At 44.3% G+C, this 24,700-nt stretch overlaps 9 non-coding genes across 9 annotated transcripts; all 9 read left to right on the top strand.

The window, feature by feature from the left end:
- The first annotated feature begins 3,877 nt into the window (after positions 1-3,877).
- Positions 3,878-3,959, top strand: TRNAS-UGA (transfer RNA serine (anticodon UGA)). The gene has a single exon. It is a non-coding gene; the product is annotated as a tRNA-Ser (tRNA).
- Positions 3,960-5,302: 1,343 nt separating this feature from the next.
- On the top strand, positions 5,303-5,384 carry TRNAS-CGA (transfer RNA serine (anticodon CGA)). The gene has a single exon. It is a non-coding gene; the product is annotated as a tRNA-Ser (tRNA).
- A 1,342-nt stretch (positions 5,385-6,726) lies between these two features.
- On the top strand, positions 6,727-6,808 carry TRNAS-CGA (transfer RNA serine (anticodon CGA)). Its single transcript has one exon. It is a non-coding gene; the product is annotated as a tRNA-Ser (tRNA).
- Positions 6,809-8,153: 1,345 nt separating this feature from the next.
- On the top strand, positions 8,154-8,235 carry TRNAS-CGA (transfer RNA serine (anticodon CGA)). The gene has a single exon. It is a non-coding gene; the product is annotated as a tRNA-Ser (tRNA).
- Positions 8,236-9,577: 1,342 nt separating this feature from the next.
- Positions 9,578-9,659, top strand: TRNAS-CGA (transfer RNA serine (anticodon CGA)). The gene has a single exon. It is a non-coding gene; the product is annotated as a tRNA-Ser (tRNA).
- Positions 9,660-12,352: 2,693 nt separating this feature from the next.
- Positions 12,353-12,436, top strand: TRNAS-CGA (transfer RNA serine (anticodon CGA)). Its single transcript has one exon. It is a non-coding gene; the product is annotated as a tRNA-Ser (tRNA).
- Positions 12,437-13,777: 1,341 nt separating this feature from the next.
- On the top strand, positions 13,778-13,859 carry TRNAS-CGA (transfer RNA serine (anticodon CGA)). The gene has a single exon. It is a non-coding gene; the product is annotated as a tRNA-Ser (tRNA).
- Positions 13,860-20,062: 6,203 nt separating this feature from the next.
- Positions 20,063-20,144, top strand: TRNAS-CGA (transfer RNA serine (anticodon CGA)). Its single transcript has one exon. It is a non-coding gene; the product is annotated as a tRNA-Ser (tRNA).
- A 1,344-nt stretch (positions 20,145-21,488) lies between these two features.
- On the top strand, positions 21,489-21,570 carry TRNAS-CGA (transfer RNA serine (anticodon CGA)). Its single transcript has one exon. It is a non-coding gene; the product is annotated as a tRNA-Ser (tRNA).
- The last annotated feature ends 3,130 nt before the right edge of the window (positions 21,571-24,700 follow it).

Here is a 24,700-nt window from a genome sequence, read left to right as displayed (position 1 = left end):
AACCATGCCCGGTTTCAGGTCCAGCGGTGCCAGCCACAAATCCGTCTGTTCCTTTATTCCCCTCCAAATTTCCTCCCCTGTGTGCTGCTTATCCCCAAGGCAGATCAGCTTCAGCAACGCTTGCTGACGCATGCCAACAGCTGTGATGCACTGCTTCCACGATCCTACTGCTGCTGGGTTAGCGTTTCCGGATGAGGTACAGCTTTGAGATGCGTTGGAGGAGAAGGAGTCAGAGAGGTAGGTGCTGCTGTTGTTATCCAGTGGGAGGGACGGCAGTGCAGCTGTTTGTGGCGTGGGCAACACCCGTGCCGTAGCAGGTGAGGAATCGCTGCCAGGCTCCACAAGGTTAACCCAGTGCGCGGTAAGGGAGATGTATCGACCCTGGCCGAACGCACTCGTCCAGGTGTCAGTAGTGAGGTGAACCTTGCAGGCAACGGCATTCTTCAAGCTTCGGGTTATTTTGCTGACCACGTGCTCATGCAACTCAGGCACTGCAGAGCGCGCAAAGTGGTAGCGGCTGGGAACCACGTAACGTGGGATGGCCACTGACATCATGCCCTTGAAGCTGTTTGTCTCCACCACTCGATATGGCAGCATTTCGCAGGCCAGAAGCTTGGCTATGCTGGCTGTTACTGCCACGGCCCGGGGGTCATTTGCTGGCAATTTCCTCTTGCGCTCAAACATCTCCGACACAGACAACTGAACCGTAGCGCTGCACACGGAAGGGCTGTTGGTTGTTGTGTTTGATGAACACTGGGAGACCTCAAGAGCACTACTCCGGAAAGTGACAGTGTCAGCGTCGTCTGATGTTTGTGAATGTTGTGAACCACGCAATGGCTGGGCTACTGCTGCTGCTGAGGCGGGTCTGGTGGTGAGTCTGGTGAACCCAAGGGAGGCAGTGTTGTTGCTGGTACCCTGTCCTGACGCGTTTGCCCACAGAGTGGGATGTTTGGATAGCATGTGATGGCTCATGCTGGTGGTGGAGAGGTTGTTAATACTTTTCCCCCTGCTCAGGCGGGTCTTGCACACCTTGCAAATCGCCATGGTAACATCCTCAGTGCAGTCTTCAAAGAAAGCCCAGACTTTGGAGCACCTGCCTCCTTGCTGGCGATTTCTGTTTGCTCCTCTTTTGCCTCTCACTTGAACTTCCACGCTTGTGGTGCCTGAAATTGCGCGCCGCCTACCTTGTGGCACAAGGCGAACTCGTGCAGCAGTGGGTTCTTCAACAGACTCATCTGTGCTGCTGCTACGACGGCGATGTTCTTGTTCACAAACAAAATCTGGGTCTCTGTCCACATTGTCCATACCCTCCTCTTCCATCTCCTCAAACTCGTCATATGTCATTGTGGGCCGCCGCCGTGGAGTAGAGCTCCCCACAACAACCTCTGCGCAGCACACTCCAACGTCGTCTTCCAGATCTTGTCGGCCGACCTCCTGCAATTGCAACCCCTCCTGCCCAAATTGCTCTGGGATTTGGGTTTCCGAGTCCTCCTCGGACTCGCCTTGTATTTCAGTGCGCGGTGCATTTCCCACAGTTAACGGTTGTGAATCCAGGCACAACATTTCTGGCTGTTCCTCCATTGACCTTTGAAAGGTGGAAGTTTGTTGGGCTGGGAATAGCTCCTGCGAATACCCCATTGTGTCCTGAGGTAATTCATCGGACTGGTTATCTGGCAGTTGTGTGCGTGGTGTCGCTGCCGGTTGTGTCAGCTTTGTGCCCACTGGCTCCTTGTAACTGGCTGAGGACTCGGACCTCGTGCGTGATGTGCTGGTGCTGCTTAACCCACTGCTGGACGCTTGAGAGGTCATCCAAGTAATTATCTGGTCCTGTTCTTTTGGATTTGTGAGGGTTGTTGTCCTGGACAACATGGGCGGTATTGAGTGGGTTTTCTTGGGTGCTCCCCTGTGGCCTGTACGTGAACCGTCAGGGGAAACACCTCTTCCCTTGCCCCTCCCTCTTTCACCGGATTTCTTCCTCATTTCACTTATCCTTACAGTACACGCTGACTGGCAGCAGTACAGTGGCAGTACAGAAATGCTATACAGTACCACTATTCCCAGCAGCGACACAGAGCACAATGCTATACAGTGACGGGTGAGCGGTGTACCACTATTCCCAGCAGCGACACAGAGCACAATGCTATACAGTGGCGGGTGAGCGGTGTACTACTATTCCCAGCAGACACAGAACAGTAAACAGAATGCTATATAGTGTGGCTGAGCGAGCGGTGTACCACTATTCCCAGCAGACACAGAACAGTAAACAGAATGCTATATAGTGTGGCTGAGCGAGCGGTGTACCACTATTCCCAGCAGACACAGAACAGTAAACAGAATGCTATATAGTGTGGCTGAGCGAGCGGTGTACCACTATTCCCAGCAGACACAGAACAGTGAACAGAATGCTATATAATGTGGCTGAGCGAGGTACACAGAGTGGCAGTAAACAGAATGCTATATAGTGTGGCTGAGCGAGTGGTGTACCACTATTCCCAGCAGACACAGAACAGTAAACAGAATGCTATATAGTGTGGCTGAGCGAGCGGTGTACCACTATTCCCAGCAGACACAGAACAGTGAACAGAATGCTATATAATGTGGCTGAGCGAGGTACACAGAGTGGCAGTAAACAGAATGCTATATAGTGTGGCTGAGCGAGCGGTGTACCACTATTCCCAGCAGACACAGAACAGTAAACAGAATGCTATATAGTGTGGCTGAGCGAGCGGTGTACCACTATTCCCAGCAGACACAGAACAGTGAACAGAATGCTATATAATGTGGCTGAGTGAGGTACACAGAGTGGCAGTAAACAGAATGCTATATAGTGTGGCTGAGCGAGTGGTGTACCACTATTCCCAGCAGACACAGAACAGTAAACAGAATGCTATATAGTGTGGCTGAGCGAGCGGTGTACCACTATTCCCAGCAGACACAGAACAGTGAACAGAATGCTATATAATGTGGCTGAGCGAGGTACACAGAATGGCAGTAAACAGAATGCTATATAGTGTGGCTGAGCGAGCGGTGTACTACTATTCCCAGCAGACACAGAACAGTAAACAGAATGCTATATAGTGTGGCTGAGCGAGCGGTGTACCACTATTCCCAGCAGACACAGAACAGTAAACAGAATGCTATATAGTGTGGCTGAGCGAGGTACACAGAGTGGCAGTAAACAGAATGCTATATAGTGTGGCTGAGCGAGCGGTGTACTACTGTTCCCAGCAGCGACACAATGACAGGGGGGACCCTGGCTAGCGTGGCTGGAGCGCGAACTACCCTGCCTGCCTACCCAAAGCTAAACCAACAGACAAATGGCGGAGATATGACGTGGTTCGGGTATTTATTTACCCGAACCACGTGACAGTTCGGCCAATCAGAGCGCGTTCGGGTCCGAACCACGTGACCCGTTCGGCCAATCACAGCGCTAGCCGAACGTTCGGGGAACGTTCGGCCATGTGCTCTTAGTTCGGCCATGTGGCCGAACGGTTTGGCCGAGCACCGTCAGGTGTTCGGCCGAACTCGAACATCACCCGAACAGGGTGATGTTCTGCAGAACCCGAACAGTGGCGAACACTGTTCGCCCAACACTACCTATAACTGGCAATATTGTATTGATGTGTTTGGAGTAGTTTTTGTTGCAGTAATTCTAAAAACCTTCATACTAAGTTTGAGGAAACTGGTGTCTCCCCATGACTTGAACCACCACAAGTCTCAGCAGAGTTTCATTTTTATTTGCGCAATGCTGAAAACTGTCACACCTGGTTTAAGGAAACGGCTGTTTCCAGAGTACCTGAAGCCACCTTAGGCCTAGCAAAATGTTTCTGCAAGTGACAAAGTATTTTTAAAGTGTAATTTGTACAGCAGAAAGCAAGCTGTGATGGCCGAGTGGTTAAGGCGTTGGACTTGAAATCCAATGGGATATTCCTGCGCAGGTTCAAATCCTGCTCACAGCGCTCTGGGTATTTTAATAGCAATCAGACCAAAGCATTTGCATTTCACTACAATAGATTAACTAAGTAAAGCTTTGGCACCAACCAGAGACACTAAATAAGTGTTGTACTGATTGCGGGTAAATGAAGGGAAAAATATACAGTATTTCACCACACATGGGATTAGGGATGAGTTCTAAAGTGGTACTTTGCAATAGGTTGGTGTATTTGACAGCTCAGAACCATACCATTGTAATGGGAAGATTACATTTGGGTATTGACAATCTACAATGACACTGCATTTGACTTGTAGTTACCAGTGGTGAGTAGAAATAGTCAATGACATGTTCAAAAAATTGGGGGTTTGAACGTGCGTCACTAAGAAATGGCTGAAGGTCGATTTGATTTCCCCAGTTCTTAACTCTGTACAATTTAAAAAAGCCAGAATTTGGATCATCTCATTGACCATCATTAAATGTGAGTACATTTAAAAATATGCTATACTTCCTAGACCACACCTGGAATTTCCTGAGGTCTAAACCGAGACTTTGCAAATAGCTGTCCAGATCTCTGCAGACAAGTACAAACCCTGCTCAAGACAATTTTGGAATTTCACGCACAATCGAAAATTTGCATCAGGTCTAAAAAGGAAATTGAACCGTGGCTTCTTTCGTATTCCACTCTGGTGAGATATCGGTCTTGGAAAAAACAGGCTAGTTCAGGAGCTAGCTATGTATATTGCAAACAATTGAGAGAAGAGATTCTGGAGGCATACTTGTGTGTTTACTATGTGACAAGCTATTCAAATTGCTCATCACTGAGGAATTAGTAAATAGAAATTGCCGATAAGGGTAAGGACATTTCTTCTAGATCGTGTCCAGATGCTGTTAGGTACACCTTGATTTGGGTCAATAAACGCATTCAAAGGAATACTGATCATGTTATGCCTCTATCTAGCAAGACTTTGTAGACTTATTTGGAAGTTGTTTGCAGCTATGCTGAAACTTTTCATACCTGGTTTGAAGAAACTGACTTCTCCACACTGCAGAAATGCAAACAGTCACAGGAATATTCATCATTTTATGCCTATAACTGGCAATATTGTATTGATGTGTTTGGAGTAGTTTTTTGTTGCAGTAATTCTAAAAACCTTCATACTAAGTTTGAGGAAACTGGTGTCTCCTGATGACTTGAACCACCACAAGTCTCAGCAGAGTTTCATTTTTATTTGCGCAATGCTGAAAACTGTCACACCTGGTTTAAGGAAACAGCTGTTTCCAGAGTACCTGAAGCCACCTTAGGCCTAGCAAAATGTTTCTGCAAGTGACAAAGTATTTTTAAAGTGTAATTTGTACAGCAGCAAGCAAGCAGTGATGGCCGAGTGGTTAAGGCGTTGGACTCGAAATCCAACGGGATATTCCTGCGCAGGTTCAAATCCTGCTCACAGCGCTCTGGGTATTTTAATAGCAATCAGACCAAAGCATTTGCATTTCACTACAATAGATTAACTAAGTAAAGCTTTGGCACCAACCAGAGACACTAAATAAGTGTTGTACTGATTGCGGGTAAATGAAGGGAAAAATATACAGTATTTCACCACACATGGGATTAGGGATGAGTTCTAAAGTGGTACTTTGCAATAGGTTGGTGTATTTGACAGCTCAGAACCATACCATTGTAATGGGAAGATTACATTTGGGTATTGACAATCTACAATGACACTGCATTTGACTTGTAGTTACCAGTGGTGAGTAGAAATAGTCAATGACATGTTCAAAAAATTGGGGGTTTGAACGTGCGTCACTAAGAAATGGCTGAAGGTCGATTTGATTTCCCCAGTTCTTAACTCTGTACAATTTAAAAAAGCCAGAATTTGGATCATCTCATTGACCATCATTAAATGTGAGTACATTTTAAAATATGCTATACTTCCTAGACCACACCTGGAATTTCCTGAGGTCTAAACCGAGACTTTGCAAATAGCTGTCCAGATCTCTGCAGACAAGTACAAATCCTGCTCAAGACAATTTTGGAATTTCACGCACAATCGAAAATTTGCATCAGGTCTAAAAAGGAAATTGAACCGTGGCTTCTTTCGTATTCCACTCTGGTGAGATATCGGTCTTGGAAAAAACAGGCTAGTTAAGGAGCTAGCTATGTATATTGCAAACAATTGAGAGAAGAGATTCTGGAGGCATACTTGTGTGTTTACTATGTGACAAGCTATTCAAATTGCTCATCACTGAGGAATTAGTAAATAGAAATTGCCAATAAGGGTAAGGACAATTCTTCTAGATCGTGTCCAGTTGCTGTTAGGTACACCTTGATTTGGGTCAATAAACGCATTCAAAGGAATACTGATCATGTTATGCCTCTATCTAGCAAGACTTTGTAGACTTATTTGGAAGTTGTTTGCAGCTATGCTGAAACTTTTCATACCTGGTTTGAAGAAACTGACTTCTCCACACTGCAGAAATGCAAACAGTCACAGGAATATTCATCATTTTATGCCTATAACTGGCAATATTGTATTGATGTGTTTGGAGTAGTTTTTGTTGCAGTAATTCTAAAAACCTTCATACTAAGTTTGAGGAAACTGGTGTCTCCCCATGACTTGAACCACCACAAGTCTCAGCAGAGTTTCATTTTTATTTGCGCAATGCTGAAAACTGTCACACCTGGTTTAAGGAAACGTCTGTTTCCAGAGTACCTGAAGCCACCTTAGGCCTAGTAAAATGTTTCTGGAAGTGACAAAGTATTTTTAAAGTGTAATTGGTACAGCAGAAAAAAAGCTGTGATGGCCGAGTGGTTAAGGCGTTGGACTCGAAATCCAATGGGATAATCCTGCGCAGGTTCAAATCCTGGTCACAGCACTCTGGGTATTTTAATAGCAATCAGACCAAAGCATTTGCATTTCACTACAATAGATTAACTAAGTAAAGCTTTGGCACCAACCTGAGACACTAAATAAGTGTTGTACTGATTGCGGGTAAATGAAGGGAAAAATATACAGTATTTCACCACACATGGGATTAGGGATGAGTTCTAAAGTGGTACTTTGCAATAGGTTGGTGTATTTGACAGCTCAGAACCATACCATTGTAATGGGAAGATTACATTTGGGTATTGACAATCTACAATGACACTGCATTTGACTTGTAGTTACCAGTGGTGAGTAGAAATAGTCAATGACATGTTCAAAAAATTGGGGGTTTGAAAGTGCGTCACTAAGAAATGGCTGAAGGTCGATTTGATTTCCCCAGTTCTTAACTCTGTACAATTTAAAACAAGCCAGAATTTGGATCATCTCATTGACCTTCATTAGATGTGAGTACATTTAAAAATATGCTATACTTCCTAGACCACACCTGGAATTTCCTGAGGTCTAAACCGAGACTTTGCAAATAGCTGTCCAGATCTCTGCAGACAAGTACAAACCCTGCTCAAGACAATTTTGGAATTTCACGCACAATCAAAAGTTTGCATCAGGTCTAAAAAGGAAATTGAACCGTGGCTTCTTTCGTATTCCACTCTGGTGAGATATCGGTCTTGTAAAAAACAGGCTAGTTCAGGAGCTAGCTACGTATATTGCAAACAATTGAGAGAAGAGATTCTGGAGGCATACTTGTGTGTTTACTATGTGACAAGCTATTCAAATTGCTCATCACTGAGGAATTAGTAAATAGAAATTGCCGATAAGGGTAAGGACATTTCTTCTAGATCGTGTCCAGTTGCTGTTAGGTACACCTTGATTTGGGTCAATAAACGCATTCAAAGGAATACTGATCATGTTATGCCTCTATCTAGCAAGACTTTGTAGACTTATTTGGAAGTTGTTTGCAGCTATGCTGAAACTTTTCATACCTGGTTTGAAGAAACTGACTTCTCCACACTGCAGAAACGCAAACAGTCACAGGAATATTCATCATTTTATGCCTATAACTGGCAATATTGTATTGATGTGTTTGGAGTAGTTTTTTGTTGCAGTAATTCTAAAAACCTTCATACTAAGTTTGAGGAAACTGGTGTCTCCCCATGACTTGAACCACCACAAGTCTCAGCAGAGTTTCATTTTTATTTGCGGTAATGCTGAAAACTGTCACACCTGGTTTAAGGAAACGTCTGTTTCCAGAGTACCTGAAGCCACCTTAGGCCTAGTAAAATGTTTCTGGAAGTGACAAAGTATTTTTAAAGTGTAATTTGTACAGCAAATAGCAAGCTGTGATGGCCGAGTGGTTAAGGCGTTGGACTCGAAATCCAATGGGATATTCCTGCGCAGGTTCAAATCCTGCTCACAGCGCTCTGGGTATTTTAATAGCAATCAGACCAAAGCATTTGCATTTCACTACAATAGATTAACTAAGTAAAGCTTTGGCACCAACCAGAGACACTAAATAAGTGTTGTACTGATTGCGGGTAAATGAAGGGAAAAATATACAGTATTTCACCACACATAGGATTAGGGATGAGTTCTAAAGTGGTACTTTGCAATAGGTTGGTGTATTTGACAGCTCAGAACCATACCATTGTAATGGGAAGATTACAATTGGGTATTGACAATCTACAATGACACTACATTTGACTTGTAGTTACCAGTGGTGAGTAGAAATAGTCAATGACATGTTCAAAAAATTGGGGGTTTGAAAGTGCATCACTAAGAAATGGCTGAAGGTCGATTTGATTTCCCCAGTTCTTAACTCTGTACAATTTAAAACAAGCCAGAATGTGGATCATCTCATTGACCATCATTAGATGTGAGTACATTTAAAAATATGCTATACTTCCTAGACCACACCTGGAATTTCCTGAGGTCTAAACCGAGACTTTGCAAATAGCTGTCCAGATCTCTGCAGACAAGTACAAACCCTGCTCAAGACAATTTTGGAATTTCACGCACAATCAAAAATTGCATCAGGTCTAAAAAGGAAATTGAACCGTGGCTTCTTTCGTATTCCACTCTGGTGAGATATCGGTCTTGTAAAAAACAGGCTAGTTCAGGAGCTAGCTACGTATATTGCAAACAATTGAGAGAAGAGATTCTGGAGGCATACTTGTGTGTTTACTATGTGACAAGCTATTCAAATTGCTCATCACTGAGGAATTAGTAAATAGAAATTGCCAATAAGGGTAAGGACAATTCTTCTAGATCGTGTCCAGTTGCTGTTAGGTACACCTTGATTTGGGTCAATAAATACATTCAAAGGAATACTGATCATGTTATGCCTCTATCTAGCAAGACTTTGTAGACTTATTTGGAAGTTGTTTGCAGCTATGCTGAAACTTTTCATACCTGGTTTGAAGAAACTGACTTCTCCACACTGCAGAAATGCAAACAGTCACAGGAATATTCATCATTTTATGCCTATAACTGGCAATATTGTATTGATGTGTTTGGAGTAGTTTTTGTTGCAGTAATTCTAAAAACCTTCATACTAAGTTTGAGGAAACTGGTGTCTCCCCATGACTTGAACCACCACAAGTCTCAGCAGAGTTTCATTTTTATTTGCGCAATGCTAAAAACTGTCACACCTGGTTTAAGGAAACGGCTGTTTCCAGAGTACCTGAAGCCACCTTAGGCCTAGCAAAATGTTTCTGGAAGTGACAAAGTATTTTTAAAGTGTAATTTGTACAGCAGAAAATAAGCTGTGATGGCTGAGTGGTTAAGGTGTTGGACTCGAAATCCAATGGGATATTCCCGCGCAGGTTCAAATCCTGCTCACAGCGCTCTGGGTATTTTAATAGCAATCAGACCAAAGCATTTGCATTTCACTACAATAGATTAACTAAGTAAAGCTTTGGCACCAACCAGAGACACTAAATAAGTGTTGTACTGATTGCGGGTAAATGAAGGGAAAAATATACAGTATTTCACCACACATGGGATTAGGGATGAGTCCTCGACCCACACCAGTTTGCATACAGAGCCAACAGGTCCGTGGAGGATGCCATAAACATCAGCCTGTCATACATCACTGAGCACCTTGACAAACCAGACTCCTATGCTAGGATCCTGTTCTTGGATTTTAGCTCTGCGTTCAACACCCTCTGCCCTGTCATCCTGCTCGATAACCTTAGGCAGCTTGGAGTCAATCCCACCCTGTGTGCGTGGGTCAACAACTTTCTTTCTAACAGAACGCAGCGGGTTAAGCTCGGAAACTGCTCCTCCCACGAAAAAAACACCAACATAGGGGCTCCGCAAGGGTGTGTGCTGTCCCCGCTACTTTTTTCTCTGTACACCAACAATTGCACCTCATCTGCAGACTCCGTCAAAGTCATCAAATTCGCAGACGACACCACTATCATCGGCCTCATCGACAACAGAGGTGAGCACGCTTACCGAAGCGAGATTGAGAGGATCAGCAATTGGTGCAAGGGAAACAAGCTCGTTCTCAATGCGACAAAAACTGTTGAGCTCATTGTAGACTTCAGGAAGCACCCCTCCACACTCTCCCCAGTCCTCATTGATGGAGATACAGTCTCCAGGGTGTCCGACGTACGGTTCCTCGGTACAACCATAACTAAGGACCTTAAGTGGGAGCAAAACACCTCCAGGATACAGAAGAAGGCCCAGCAGAGGCTATTCTTCTTGCGTCAACTGAAGAGATTCGGTATGCCACGCGAACTGCTGACCAGCTTTTACACCGCTACCACGGAATCCATACTCTGCTCCTCCGTCATTGTATGGTATGCAGGGGCATCCACCAAGGACAAGTACAAACTCCAAAGGGTAATTAACACGGCGGAGAAGATCATAGGCTCGCCCCTGCCACCACTGGACCTCCTCCACACAGCGAGACTGGGGTCGAGGGCTTCCAAGATTTCACAGGACCCCTCTCACCCGGGGAACCACTACTTCAAATTTATGCAAACAGGCCGACGTTACAGGACCATCTATTCCAGAACTACCAGGCGCAGGAACACATTCTTCCCTCAAGCTGTCCTCCACCTGAACTCCAACCCTCCCTCCGTCACCGTCCGCAGCACCTAGCCCCTAGCCAATGCTCGGATCCCTGAACTCTCACCACTCTGGGCAGTACTGCCCTTCACTCTAGCTGCCAGTGCTCTCAAATGAACTGTTCCCCAGTTTCCACAATCTATGTGGCTATACCTGTCTCGTTGTATATTCCTGTCTGTTCTTGTATTGTCTGTTATGTAAGAATGCCTATGCCATGTGTACCACAACCAATTCCAGGCACGACAACTGTCGTACTTGGCGAATAAAGTGATTCTGATTCTGATTCTGATTCTAAAGTGGTACTTTGCAATAGGTTGGTGTATTTGACAGCTCAGAACCATACCATTGTAACAGGAAGATTACATTTGGGTATTGACAATCTACAATGACACTGCATTTGACTTGTAGTTACCAGTGGTGAGTAGAAATAGTCAATGACATGTTCAAAAAATTGGGGGTTTGAAAGTGTGTCACTAAGAAATGGCTGAAGGTCAATTTAATTTCCCCAGTTCTTAACTCTGTACAATTTAAAACAAGCCAGAATTTGGATCATCTCATTGACCATCATTAGATGTGAGTACATTTAAAAATATGCTATACTTCCTAGACCACACCTGGAATTTCCTGAGGTCTAAACCGAGACTTTGCAAATAGCTGTCCAGATCTCTGCAGACAAGAACAAACCCTGCTCAAGACAATTTTGGAATTTCACGCACAATCAAAAATTTGCGTCAGGTCTAAAAAGGAAATTGAACCGTGGCTTCTTTCGTATTCCACTCTGGTGAGATATCGGTCTTGGGAAAAACAGGCTAGTTCAGGAGCTAGCTACTTATATTGCAAACAATTGAGAGAAGAGATTCTGGAGGTATACTTGAGTGTTTACTATGTGACAAGCTATTCAAATTGCTCATCACTGAGGAATTAGTAAATAGAAATTGCCGATAAGGGTAAGGACATTTCTTCTAGATCGTGTCCAGTTGCTGTTAGGTACACCTTGATTTGGGTCAATAAACGCATTCAAAGGAATACTGATCATGTTATGCCTCTATCTAGCAAGACTTTGTAGACTTATTTGGAAGTTGTTTGCAGCTATGCTGAAACTTTTCATACCTGGTTTGAAGAAACTGACTTCTCCACATTGCAGAAATGCAAACAGTCACAGGAATATTCATCATTTTATGCCTATAACTGGCAATATTGTATTGATGTGTTTGGAATAGTTTTTGTTGCAGTAATTTTAAAAACCTTCATACTAAGTTTGAGGAAACTGGTGTCTCCCCACGACTTGAACCACCGCAAGTCTCAGCAGAGTTTCATTTTTATTTGCGGCAATTCTGCAACTGTCACACCTGGTTTAAGGAAACGTCTGTTTCCAGAGTACCTGAAGCCACCTTAGGCCTAGCAAAATGTTTCTGGAAGTGACAAAGTATTTTTAAAGTGTAATTTGGACAGCAGAAAGCAAGCTGTGATGGCCGAGTGGTTAAGGCGTTGGACTCGAAATCCAATGGGATATTCCCGTGCAGGTTCAAATCCTGCTCACATTGCTCTGGGTATTTTAATAGCAATCAGACCAAAGCATTTGCATTTCACTACAATAGATTAACTAAGTAAAGCTTTGGCACCAACCAGAGACACGAAATAAGTGTTGTACTGATTTCGGGTAAATGAAGGGAAAAATATACAGTATTTCACCACACATGGGATTAGGGATGAGTTCTAAAGTGGTACTTTGCAATAGGTTGGTGTATTTGACAGCTCAGAACCATACCATTGTAATGGGATGATTACATTTGGGTATTGACAATCTACAATGACACTACATTTGACTTGTAGTTACCAGTGGTGAGTAGAAATAGTCAATGACATGTTCAAAAAATTGGGGGTTTGAAAGTGCGTCACTAAGAAATGGCTGAAGGTCGATTTGATTTCCCCAGTTCTTAACTCTGTACAATTTAAAACAAGCCAGAATGTGGATCATCTCATTGACCATCATTAGATGTGAGTACATTTAAAAATATGCTATACTTCCTAGATCACACCTGGAATTTCCTGAGGTCTAAACCGAGACTTTGCAAATAGCTGTCCAGATCTCTGCAGACAAGTACAAACCCTGCTCAAGACAATTTTGGAATTTCACGCACAATCAAAAATTGCATCAGGTCTAAAAAGGAAATTGAACCGTGGCTTCTTTCGTATTCCACTCTGGTGAGATATTGGTCTTGGGAAAAACTGGCTAGTTCAGGAGCTAGCTACGTATATTGCAAACAATTGAGAGAAGAGATTTTGGAGGCATACTTGTGTGTTTACTATGTGACAAGCTATTCAAATTGCTCATCACTGAGGAATAAGTAAATAGAAATTGCCGATAAGGGTAAGGACATTTCTTCTAGATCGTGTCCAGTTGCTGTTAGGTACACCTTGATTTGGGTCAATAAACGCATTCAAAGGAATACTGATCATGTTATGCCTCTATCTAGCAAGACTTTGTAGACTTATTTGGAAGTTGTTTGCAGCTATGCTGAAACTTTTCATACCTGGTTTGAAGAAACTGACTTCTCCACACTGCAGAAACGCAAACAGTCACAGGAATATTCATCATTTTATGCCTATAACTGGCAATATTGTATTGATGTGTTTGGAGTAGTTTTTTGTTGCAGTAATTCTAAAAACCTTCATACTAAGTTTGAGGAAACTGGTGTCTCCCCATGACTTGAACCACCACAAGTCTCAGCAGAGTTTCATTTTTATTTGCGCAATGCTGAAAACTGTCACACCTGGTTTAAGGAAACAGCTGTTTCCAGAGTACCTGAAGCCACCTTAGGCCTAGCAAAATGTTTCTGGAAGTGACAAAGTATTTTTAAAGTGTAATTTGTACAGCAGAAAGCAAGCTGTGAGGGCCGAGTGGTTAAGGCGTTGGACTCGAAATCCAATGGGATATTCCTGCGCAGGTTCAAATCCTGCTCACAGCGCTCTGGGTATTTTAATAGCAATCAGACCAAAGCATTTGCATTTCACTACAATAGATTAACTAAGTAAAGCTTTGGCACCAACCAGAGACACGAAATAAGTGTTGTACTGATTGCGGGTAAATGAAGGGAAAAATATACAGTATTTCACCACACATGGGCTTAGGGATGAGTTCTAAAGTGGTACTTTGCAATAGGTTGGTGTATTTGACAGCTCAGAACCATACCATTGTAATGGGAAGATTATATTTGGGTATTGACAATCTACAATGACACTGCATTTGACTTGTAGTTACCAGTGGTGAGTAGAAATAGTCAATGACATGTGCAAAAAATTGGGGGTTTGAAAGTGCGTCACTAAGAAATGGCTGAAGGTCGATTTGATTTCCCCAGTTCTTAACTCTGTACAATTTAAAACAAGCCAGAATTTGGATCATCTCATTGACCATCATTAGATGTGAGTACATTTAAAGATATTCTATACTTCCTAGACCACACCTGGAATTTCCTGAGGTCTAAACCGAGACTTTGCAAATAGCTGTCCAGATCTCTGCAGACAAGAACAAACCCTGCTCAAGACAATTTTGGAATTTCACGCACAATCACAAATTTGCATCAGGTCTAAAAAGGAAATTGAACCGTGGCTTCTTTCGTATTCCACTCTGGTGAGATATCGGTCTTGGAAAAAACAGGCTAGTTCAGGAGCTAGCTACGCATATTGCAAACAATTGAGAGAAGAGATTCTGGAGGCATACTTGTGGGTTTACTGTGTGACAAGTAGTGTTGGGCGAACACCTAGATGTTCGGGTTTGTGCCGAACAGGCCGAACATGGCCGCGATGTTCGGGTGTTCGAGCCGAACTCCGAACATAATGGAAGTCAATGGGGACCCGAACTTTTGTGCTTTGTAAAGCCTCCTTACATGCTACATACCCCAAATTTACAGGGTATGTGCACCTTGGGAGTGGGTACAAGAGGAAAATTTTTTTAGCAAAAAGAGCTTATAGTTTTTGAGAAAATCGATTTTAAAGTTTCAAAGGGAAAACTGTCTTTTAAATGCGGGAAATGTCTGTTTTCTTTGCACAGGTAACATGCTTTTTGTCGGCATGCAGTCATAAATGTAATACATATAAGAGGTTCCAGGAAAAGGGACCGGTAACGCTAACCCAGCAGCAGCACACGTGATGGAACAGGAGGAGGGTGGCGCAAGAGGAGAAGGCCACGCTTTGAGACACAACAACCCAGGCCTTGCATGAGGACAAGAAGCGTGCGGATAGCAATTTGCGTTTTGTCGCCATGCAGTCATAAATGTAATACAGATGAGAGGTTCAATAAACAGGGACCGGAAACGCTAACCCATCACAGATGTTCATTGTTCATGTTACTTGGTTGGGGTCCGGGAGTGTTGCGTAGTCGTTTCCAATCCAGGATTGATTCATTTTAATTTGAGTCAGACGGTCTGCATTTTCTGTGGAGAGGCGGATACGCCGATCTGTGACGATGCCTCCGGCAGCACTAAAACAGCGTTCCGACATAACGCTGGCTGCCGGGCAAGCCAGCACCTCTATTGCGTACATTGCTAGTTTGTGCCAGGTGTCTAGCTTCGATACCCAATAGTTGAAGGGTGCAGATGGATTGTTCAACACAGCTATGCCATCTGACATGTAGTCCTTGACCATCTTCTCCAGGCGATCGGTGCTGGAGGTGGATCTGCACGCTTGCTGTTCTGTGTGCTGCTGCATGGGTGTCAGAAAATTTTCCCACTCCAAGGACACTGCCGATACCATTCCCTTTTGGGCACTAGCTGCGGCTTGTGTTGTTTGCTGCCCTACTGGTCGTCCTGGGTTTGCAGAAGTCAGTCTGTCGGCGTACAACTGGCTAGAGGAGGGGGAGGATGTCAATCTCCTCTTTAAAGTCTCCACAAGGGCCTGCTGGTATTCTTCCATTTTGACCTGTCGGACTCTTTCTTCAAGCAGTTTTGGAACATTGTGTTTGTACCGTGGATCCAGAAGGGTATAAACCCAGTAATTGGTGTTGTCCAGAATGCGCACAATGCCTGGGTCGCGTTCAATGCAGTCCTAGGCCGAAGAGGTCATAGCCTAGGGTCACAAAAAAAGCCATGGCCGTTAGCAACGTCTGAATTTCACGAAATGTCTCATGCAGGTAGAAGACATATTGTTAGACTTGGATTCCAAAGATGGGGTCCCTACATCTCTGCAAACCAGAGTTACAGGGGTCCAAAATTGGTAAAATTCCCCATAGACTTTCATTGCCTCCCTATTTCACTTTCCAAAATCTCACATCTTTTCAAAGGGCAATGGCTCAGCAGTACCAAATTTTCTAGCATTGTAGGGACCCTTAGGGGGATCATGACTGGTGAGTTTTGCCACTGCTGAGCCATTGCCCTTTGAAATGGTGTGAGATTTTGGAACGGTAAATAGTAGGCCCAATGAAAGCCTATGGGGGATTTTACCAATTTTGGACCCCTGTAACTCTGGTTTGCAGAGATGTAGGGACTCCATCTTTGGAATCCAAGTCTAACAATATGTCTTCTACCTGCATGAGACATTTCGTGAAATTCAGACGTTGCTAACGGCCATAGCTGAGATTTATGTACGTCACCATCACTACCATTGAAATAGCCCAAATAAACAGGTTTTTGTGACCCTAGGCTATGACCTCTTTGGCCTAGGGGCCCGAAACTCACCAGTCATGTTCCCCCTAAGGGTCCCTACAATGCTAGAAAATTTGGTACTGCTGAGCCATTGCCCTTTGAAAAGATGTGAGATTTTGGAAAGTGAAATAGGGAGGCAATGAAAGTCTATGGGGGATTTTACCAATTTTGGACCCCTGTAACTCTGGTTTGCAGAGATGTAGGGACCCCATCTTTGGAATCCAAGTCTAACAATATGTCTTCTACCTGCATGAGACATTTCGTGAAATTCAGACGTTGCTAACGACCATAGCTGATATTTATGTACGTCACCATCACTACCATTGAAATAGCCCAAATAAACAGGTTTTTGTGACCCTAGGCTATGACCTCTTTGGCCTAGGGGCCCGAAACTCACCAGTCATGTTCCCCCTAAGGGTCCCTACAATGCTAGAAAATTTGGTACTGCTGAGCCATTGCCCTTTGAAAAGATGTGAGATTTTGGAAAGTGAAATAGGGAGGCAATGAAAGTCTATGGGGGGTTTTACCAATTTTGGACCCCTGTAACTCTGGTTTGCAGAGATGTAGGGACCCCATCTTTGGAATCCAAGTCTAACAATATGTCTTCTACCTGCATGAGACATTTTGTGAAATTCAGCCGTTGCTAACGGCCATAGCTGAGATTTATGTATGTCACCATCACTACCATTGAAATAGCCCAAATAAACAGGTTTTTGTGACCCTAGGCTATGACCTCTTTGGCCTAGGGGCCCGAAACTCACCAGTCGTTCCCCCTAAGGGTCCCTACAATGCTAGAAAATTTGGTACTGCTGAGCCATTGCCCTTTGAAAAGATGTGAGATTTTGGAAAGTGAAATAGGGAGGCAATGAAAGTCTATGGGGGATTTTACCAATTTTGGACCCCTGTAACTCTGGTTTGCAGTGATGTAGGGACCCCATCTTTGGAATCCAAGTCTAACAATATGTCTTCTACCTGCATGAGACATTTCGTGAAATTCAGACGTTGCTAACGGCCATGGCTGAGATTTATGTACGTCACCATCCCTGCCATTGAAATAACCCAAATAAACAGGTTTTTGTGACCCTAGGCTATGACCTCTTTGGCCTAGGGGCCCGAAACTCACCAGTCATGTTCCCCCTTAAGGGTCCCTACAATGCTAGAAAATTTGCCACTGCTGATCAATTGCCCTTTGAAAAGATGTGAGATTTTGGAACTGTAAATAGGAGGCCCAATGAAAGCCTATAGGGGATTTTACCAATTTTGGACCCCTGTAACTCTGGTTTGCAGAGATGTAGGGCCCCCATCTTTGGAATCCAAGTCTAACAATATGTCTTCTACCTGCATGAGACATTTCGTGAAATTCAGACGTTGCTAACGGCCATGGCTGAGATTTATGTACGTCACCATCACTACTATTGAAATAGCCCAAATAAACAGGTTTTTGTGACCCTAGGCTATGACCTCTTCGGCCTAGGACTGCATTGAACGCGACCCACGCATTGTGCGCATTCTGGACAACACCAATTACTGGGTTTATACCCTTCTGGATCCACGGTACAAACACAATGTTCCAAAACTGCTTGAAGAAAGAGTCCGACAGGTCAAAATGGAAGAATACCAGCAGGCCCTTGTGGAGACTTTAAAGAGGAGATTGACATCCTCCCCCTCCTCTAGCCAGTTGTTCGCCGACAGACTGACTTCCGCAAACCCAGGACGACCAGGAGGGCAGCAAACAACACAAGCCGCAGCTAGTGCCCAAAAGGGAATGGTATCGGCAGTGTCCTTGGAGTGGGAAAATTTTCTGACACCCATGCAGCAGCACACAGAACAGCAAGCGTGCAGATCCACCTCCAACACCGATCGCCTGGAGAAGATGGTCAAGGACTACATGTCAGATGGCATAGCTGTGTTGAACAATCCATCTGCACCCTTCAACTATTGGGTATCGAAGCTAGACACCTGGCACAAACTAGCAATGTACGCAATAGAGGTGCTGGCTTGCCCGGCAGCCAGCGTTATGTCGGAACGCTGTTTTAGTGCTGCCGGAGGCATTGTCACAGATCGGCGTATCCGCCTCTCCACAGAAAATGCAGACCGTCTGACTCAAATTAAAATGAATCAATCCTGGATTGGAAACGACTACGCAACACTCCCAGACCCCAACCAAGTAACATGAACAATGAACATCTGTGATGGGTTAGCGTTTCCGGTCCCTGTTTATTGAACCTCTCATCTGTATTTCATTTATGACTGCATGGCGACAAAACGCAAATTGCTATCCGCACGCTCCTTGTCCTCATGCAAGGCCTGGGTTGTTGAGTCTCAAAGCGTGGCCTTCTCCTCCTGCGCCACCCTCCTCCTGTTCCATCACGTGTGCTGCTGCTGGGTTAGCGTTACCGGTCCCTTTTCCTGGAACCTCTTATATGTATTACATTTATGACTGCATGCCGACAAAAAGCATGTTACCTGTGCAAAGAAAACAGACATTTCCTGCATTTAAAAGACAGTTTTCCCTTTGAAACTTTAAAATCGATTTTCTCAAAAACTATAAGCTCTTTTTGCTAATTTTTTTTCCTCTTGTACCCACTCCCAAGGTGCATATACCCTGTAAATTTGGGGTATGTAGCATATAAGGAGGCTTTACAAAGCACGAAAGTTCGGGTCCCCATTGATTTCCATTATGTTCGGAGTTCGGCTCGAACACCCGAACATCGCGGCCATGTTCGGCCCGAACCCGAACATCTAGATGTTCGCCCAACACTACACGTGACCTGTTCGGCCAATCACAGCGCTAGCTGAACGTTCGGGTAACGTTCAGCCATGCGCTCTTAGTTCGGCCATATGGCCGAACAGTTTGGACGAACACCATCAGGTGTTCGGCCGAACCCGAACATCACCCGAACAGGGTGATGTTCTGCAGAACCCGAACAGTGGCGAACACTGTTCGCCCAACACTAGTGACAAGCTATTCAAATTGCTCATCACTGAGGAATTAGTAAATAGAAATTGCCGATAAGGGTAAGGACATTTCTTGTAGATCGTGTCCAGTTGCTGTTAGGTACACCTTGATTTGGGTCAATAAACGCATTCAAAGGAATACTGATCATGTTATGCCTCTATCTAGCAAGACTTTGTAGACTTATTTGGAAGTTGTTTGCAGCTATGCTGAAACTTTTCATACCTGGTTTGAAGAAACTGACTTCTCCACACTGCAGAAATGCAAACAGTCACAGGAATATTCATCATTTTATGCCTATAACTGGCAATATTGTATTGATGTGTTTGGAGTAGTTTTTGTTGCAGTAATTCTAAAAACCTTCATACTAAGTTTGAGGAAACTGGTGTCTCCCCATGACTTGAACCACCACAAGTCTCAGCAGAGTTTCATTTTTATTTGCGCAATGCTGAAAACTGTCACACCTGGTTTAAGGAAACGGCTGTTTCCAGAGTACCTGAAGCCACCTTAGGCCTAGCAAAATGTTTCTGCAAGTGACAAAGTATTTTTAAAGTGTAATTTGTACAGCAAAAAGCAAGCTGTGATGGCCGAGTGGTTAAGGCGTTGGACTCGAAATCCAATGGGATATTCCTGCGCAGGTTCAAATCCTGCTCACAGCGCTCTGGGTATTTTAATAGCAATCAGACCAAAGCATTTGCATTTCACTACAATAGATTAACTAAGTAAAGCTTTGGCACCAACCAGAGACACTAAATAAGTGTTGTACTGATTGCGGGTAAATGAAGGGAAAAATATACAGTATTTCACCACACATGGGATTAGGGATGAGTTCTAAAGTGGTACTTTGCAATAGGTTGGTGTATTTGACAGCTCAGAACCATACCATTGTAATGGGAAGATTACATTTGGGTATTGACAATCTACAATGACACTGCATTTGACTTGTAGTTACCAGTGGTGAGTAGAAATAGTCAATGACATGTTCAAAAAATTGGGGGTTTGAACGTGCGTCACTAAGAAATGGCTGAAGGTCGATTTGATTTCCCCAGTTCTTAACTCTGTACAATTTAAAAAAGCCAGAATTTGGATCATCTCATTGACCATCATTAAATGTGAGTACATTTAAAAATATGCTATACTTCCTAGACCACACCTGGAATTTCCTGAGGTCTAAACCGAGACTTTGCAAATAGCTGTCCAGATCTCTGCAGACAAGTACAAACCCTGCTCAAGACAATTTTGGAATTTCACGCACAATCGAAAATTTGCATCAGGTCTAAAAAGGAAATTGAACCGTGGCTTCTTTCGTATTCCACTCTGGTGAGATATCGGTCTTGGAAAAAACAGGCTAGTTAAGGAGCTAGCTATGTATATTGCAAACAATTGAGAGAAGAGATTCTGGAGGCATACTTGTGTGTTTACTATGTGACAAGCTATTCAAATTGCTCATCACTGAGGAATTAGTAAATAGAAATTGCCGATAAGGGTAAGGACATTTCTTCTAGATCGTGTCCAGTTGCTGTTAGGTACACCTTGATTTGGGTCAATAAACGCATTCAATGGAATACTGATCATGTTATGCCTCTATCTAGCAAGACTTTGTAGACTTATTTGGAAGTTGTTTGCAGCTATGCTAAAAACTTTTCATACCTGGTTTGAAGAAACTGACTTCTCCACACTGCAGAAATGCAAACAGTCACAGGAATATTCATCATTTTATGCCTATAACTGGCAATATTGTATTGATGTGTTTGGAGTAGTTTTTTGTTGCAGTAATTGTAAAAACCTTCATACTAAGTTTGAGGAAACTGGTGTCTCCCCATGACTTGAACCACCACAAGTCTCAGCAGAGTTTCATTTTTATTTGCGCAATGCTGAAAACTTTCACACCTGGTTTAAGGAAACGGCTGTTTCCAGAGTACCTGAAGCCACCTTAGGCCTAGCAAAATGTTTCTGCAAGTGACAAAGTATTTTTAAAGTGTAATTTGTACAGCAGAAAGCAAGCTGTGATGGCCGAGTGGTTAAGGCGTTGGACTCGAAATCCAACGGGATATTCCTGCGCAGGTTCAAATCCTGCTCACAGCGCTCTGGGTATTTTAATAGCAATCAGACCAAAGCATTTGCATTTCACTACAATAGATTAACTAAGTAAAGCTTTGGCACCAACCAGAGACACTAAATAAGTGTTGTACTGATTGCGGGTAAATGAAGGGAAAAATATATCGGAAAATTGATACTTACCTTCCGTAATTTTCCTTTCCTGGATCAAACGATGGCGGCATACACATGGGTATTGGCTCCGCCCCCGAACCTGATAGGACAGATCACCTATAAGATTTCCGCTCCGCCCCCCTCCAGCCATTCTGGTGAAAATCAGGCCTCGAATGGACAAGAGGGAGGGATTCGTATGCCGCCATCGTTTGATCCAGGAAAGGAAAATTACGGAAGGTAAGTATCAATTTTCCGATTTCCTGGACCAAACATGGCGGCATACACATGGGATATAACAAATCACGCTTGAGGGAGGGAACTGTTGCAAAAGATTAACACTTTATTTATACAGACAAGACAGCTCTCCCAAAATCAACAGATGACAAGGAAGCAGGGTCAACATGGTAATGTCTCAAAAAAGTATTAACGGAAGACCACCCTGCTGCTCTACAAATAGACTCTACAGAGACTTTAGAAAAACAAGCCCAGGAAGCAGCCATGCCCCTGGTTGAATGAGCCCGAACTTCAGTAGGTACCGGTAGTTTCTTAAGAATATAAGCCTTCTGTATGGTCTTTACCAGCCACGAAGCAATAGTTCTAGAGGTTACTGGCATTCCCTTCCTGGGGCCTCTGAAATTGATAAACAGATATTCTGAGGACCTGAACAAAGCTGTAGCTTCCAGATACAGTTTAATGGACTGCCCCACGTCTAAAGGATGATAACTCTCATCTGCCAGAAGAGTGGGTAAAGAAAGCTCCTGATTTATGTGGAACGTAGAGGCAACTTTCGGAACAAACTGCAGCACTGGTCTAATCACAACCCTGTCTGGGAAGAACTCCAAAAGGTTGCCAGAGCATCCCAGGGCTTGGAGATCTGACACTCTCTTTCCCGAGGCCATCGCTGTCAGAAAGACTGTTCTCATCGTCAGATCTTCTAATGACAAGGACTGCAGAGGAAAGAATGGAGGAGAGGACAAGACCTCCAGTACCAAAGACAGGTCCCATTTTGGGAAGAAAGGCTTCCTGGGAGGACGCATTTTAAGAAGTGCCTGGACAAACTGCATCACTATAGGGTGAGTGGCCCATCGATGACCTGTCAATGCTGATAAGGCTGAAACCTGAACCTTTATGGCTGCAACACTAAGGCCTTTATCGACTCCTGTTTGTAAGAAGTCAAGGATGTTCTGGACCTCCGGCTTCATGCTATCGAAACCTCCTTCCAAAGCGTAATTCACAAATCTCTCCCATATCCGGTAGTATGTGGAATTCGTGGAAGGTTTTCTTGCTTTTAGAAGAGTCTCTATCACCTGTCTGGAACATCCGATGTTCTCATACCTCTTCCTTTCAACCTCCAGGCCGCTAAATCCAGCTCCTTGACTCTCGGATGAAGGATGCTCCCCTGGGACAGGAGCTTGTGACTCATCGGCAACCTGATTGGATCTTCCACACTTAGAAATGTTGCTAGGGCAAACCAAGGTCTTCGGGGCCAGAAGGGAAGTATAGTGATGATCGTGCATGACTCTCTGCACAGCTTTTGAAGGAATCTCGCAATCAGAGGGAACGGAGGGAAAGCATATCCCAGATCGAAGTCCCACTTCTGGACCAGACAATCCACTCCTGCCGCCGAGGGGTGATGATACCGGGAGAAAAACTTCTGAACCTTCTTGTTCCTTGGGGATGCCCACAGGTCCACCTGTGGAAGCCCCCACCTCTTGGTGATTTTCAAGAAGACCTCCTTGTCTAAGGACCACTCGTGGGGATCCACAAACTCCCTGCTCAGATGATCCGCCAAGGTATTCTGCTCCCCTGGTAAATAGACTGCCGTTAGGTCTGCCAAGTTCTTTATTGCCCAGGACATGAGATGTGCGGTTTCTTGAAGGAGAGACCTGCTCCGAGTCCCCCCCTGTCTTCTGATATAGGCCACTGCAGTTACATTGTCTATTCTCATTAACACTGACTTCCCGTGGATCATGTGCTGAAGAGCCTTCAAAGCCATGAAGGCCGCTCTTAACTCCAGGAGATTGGAGGGTACACCTTCCTGTATCGTTCTCCACCGGTCCTGAACTTGCACATCCTTGCAATGGGCTCCCCATCCTCTGATACTGGCATCGGTCGTGATCACCACTGGGGGATCTGGCTGAATCTGCCGGCAATTCCTTAAATTCTGCTCCCTGGTCCACCAGAGAAGAGAACTTTTCACATCCAGAGGAAGGTAGAACCTCTGACTCAGGCTCCTCCTGTTCCAGTGAAGAAGGAAAAAGGATTGGAACTTCCTGAGAAACCAGTGAGCCCACTTCACCATCGGTATTGCAGATGACAGAGAGCCCAGCAGGCTTAGACAGTCTCTCGCTGACAAACTTGCGACTCGCAGAGATCTCTGAACTCTCTTTTGTATCGCTTCCACCTTCTGATCTGGTAGGGAGATCTGGTTCTGTACTGTCCGAAACCTTGCCACCAGAAATATTAAGTCCCGAGCCGGGGATAGCTGACTCTTGTCGAAGTTGACCAACCAACCGAGCTGTTGCAGCAGACTGAGCAAGGTCCTTTGATGCTGCAGCAAGCCCTGGTAATCTTGATGGAGCAGCAGGATGTCGTCCAGGTAATGATAAATTCTCAGTCCCTGAACTCTTAGATACGCCACTACCGGAAGCAGGATCTTGGTGAAGGTCCTTGGGGCTGTAGACAGGCCAAATGGCAGGCATCGAAATTGATAGCATCTTCCCTCTACTGCAAACCTGAGGAACTTCTGAAATTCGCTCTTGATGGGAATATGTAAGTAAGCGTCTGACAAATCCACCGTTGTCATCCAGTCGTCCACAGCTATCATGGAGGTTATTGACTGCAAGGATTCCATTTTGAAGTGCTTTATACTTATGTGCTTGTTTAGAAACTTCAAGTCGAGGACCGGCCTCCATCCTCCTGAGGATTTTCTTACCAAGAATAGTGGTGAAAAGATTCCTACATGCCTTTCCTCGACTGGGATGGGAATGATTGCTTCTTGACT

The sequence above is a fragment of the Hyperolius riggenbachi genome, chromosome 3 (genome assembly GCF_040937935.1).
Source record: "Hyperolius riggenbachi isolate aHypRig1 chromosome 3, aHypRig1.pri, whole genome shotgun sequence".
Classification (NCBI taxonomy): domain Eukaryota; kingdom Metazoa; phylum Chordata; class Amphibia; order Anura; family Hyperoliidae; genus Hyperolius; species Hyperolius riggenbachi.
Note: the sequence above shows the minus strand (reverse complement) of the source record. Positions and strands in the feature narration are given on the sequence as shown.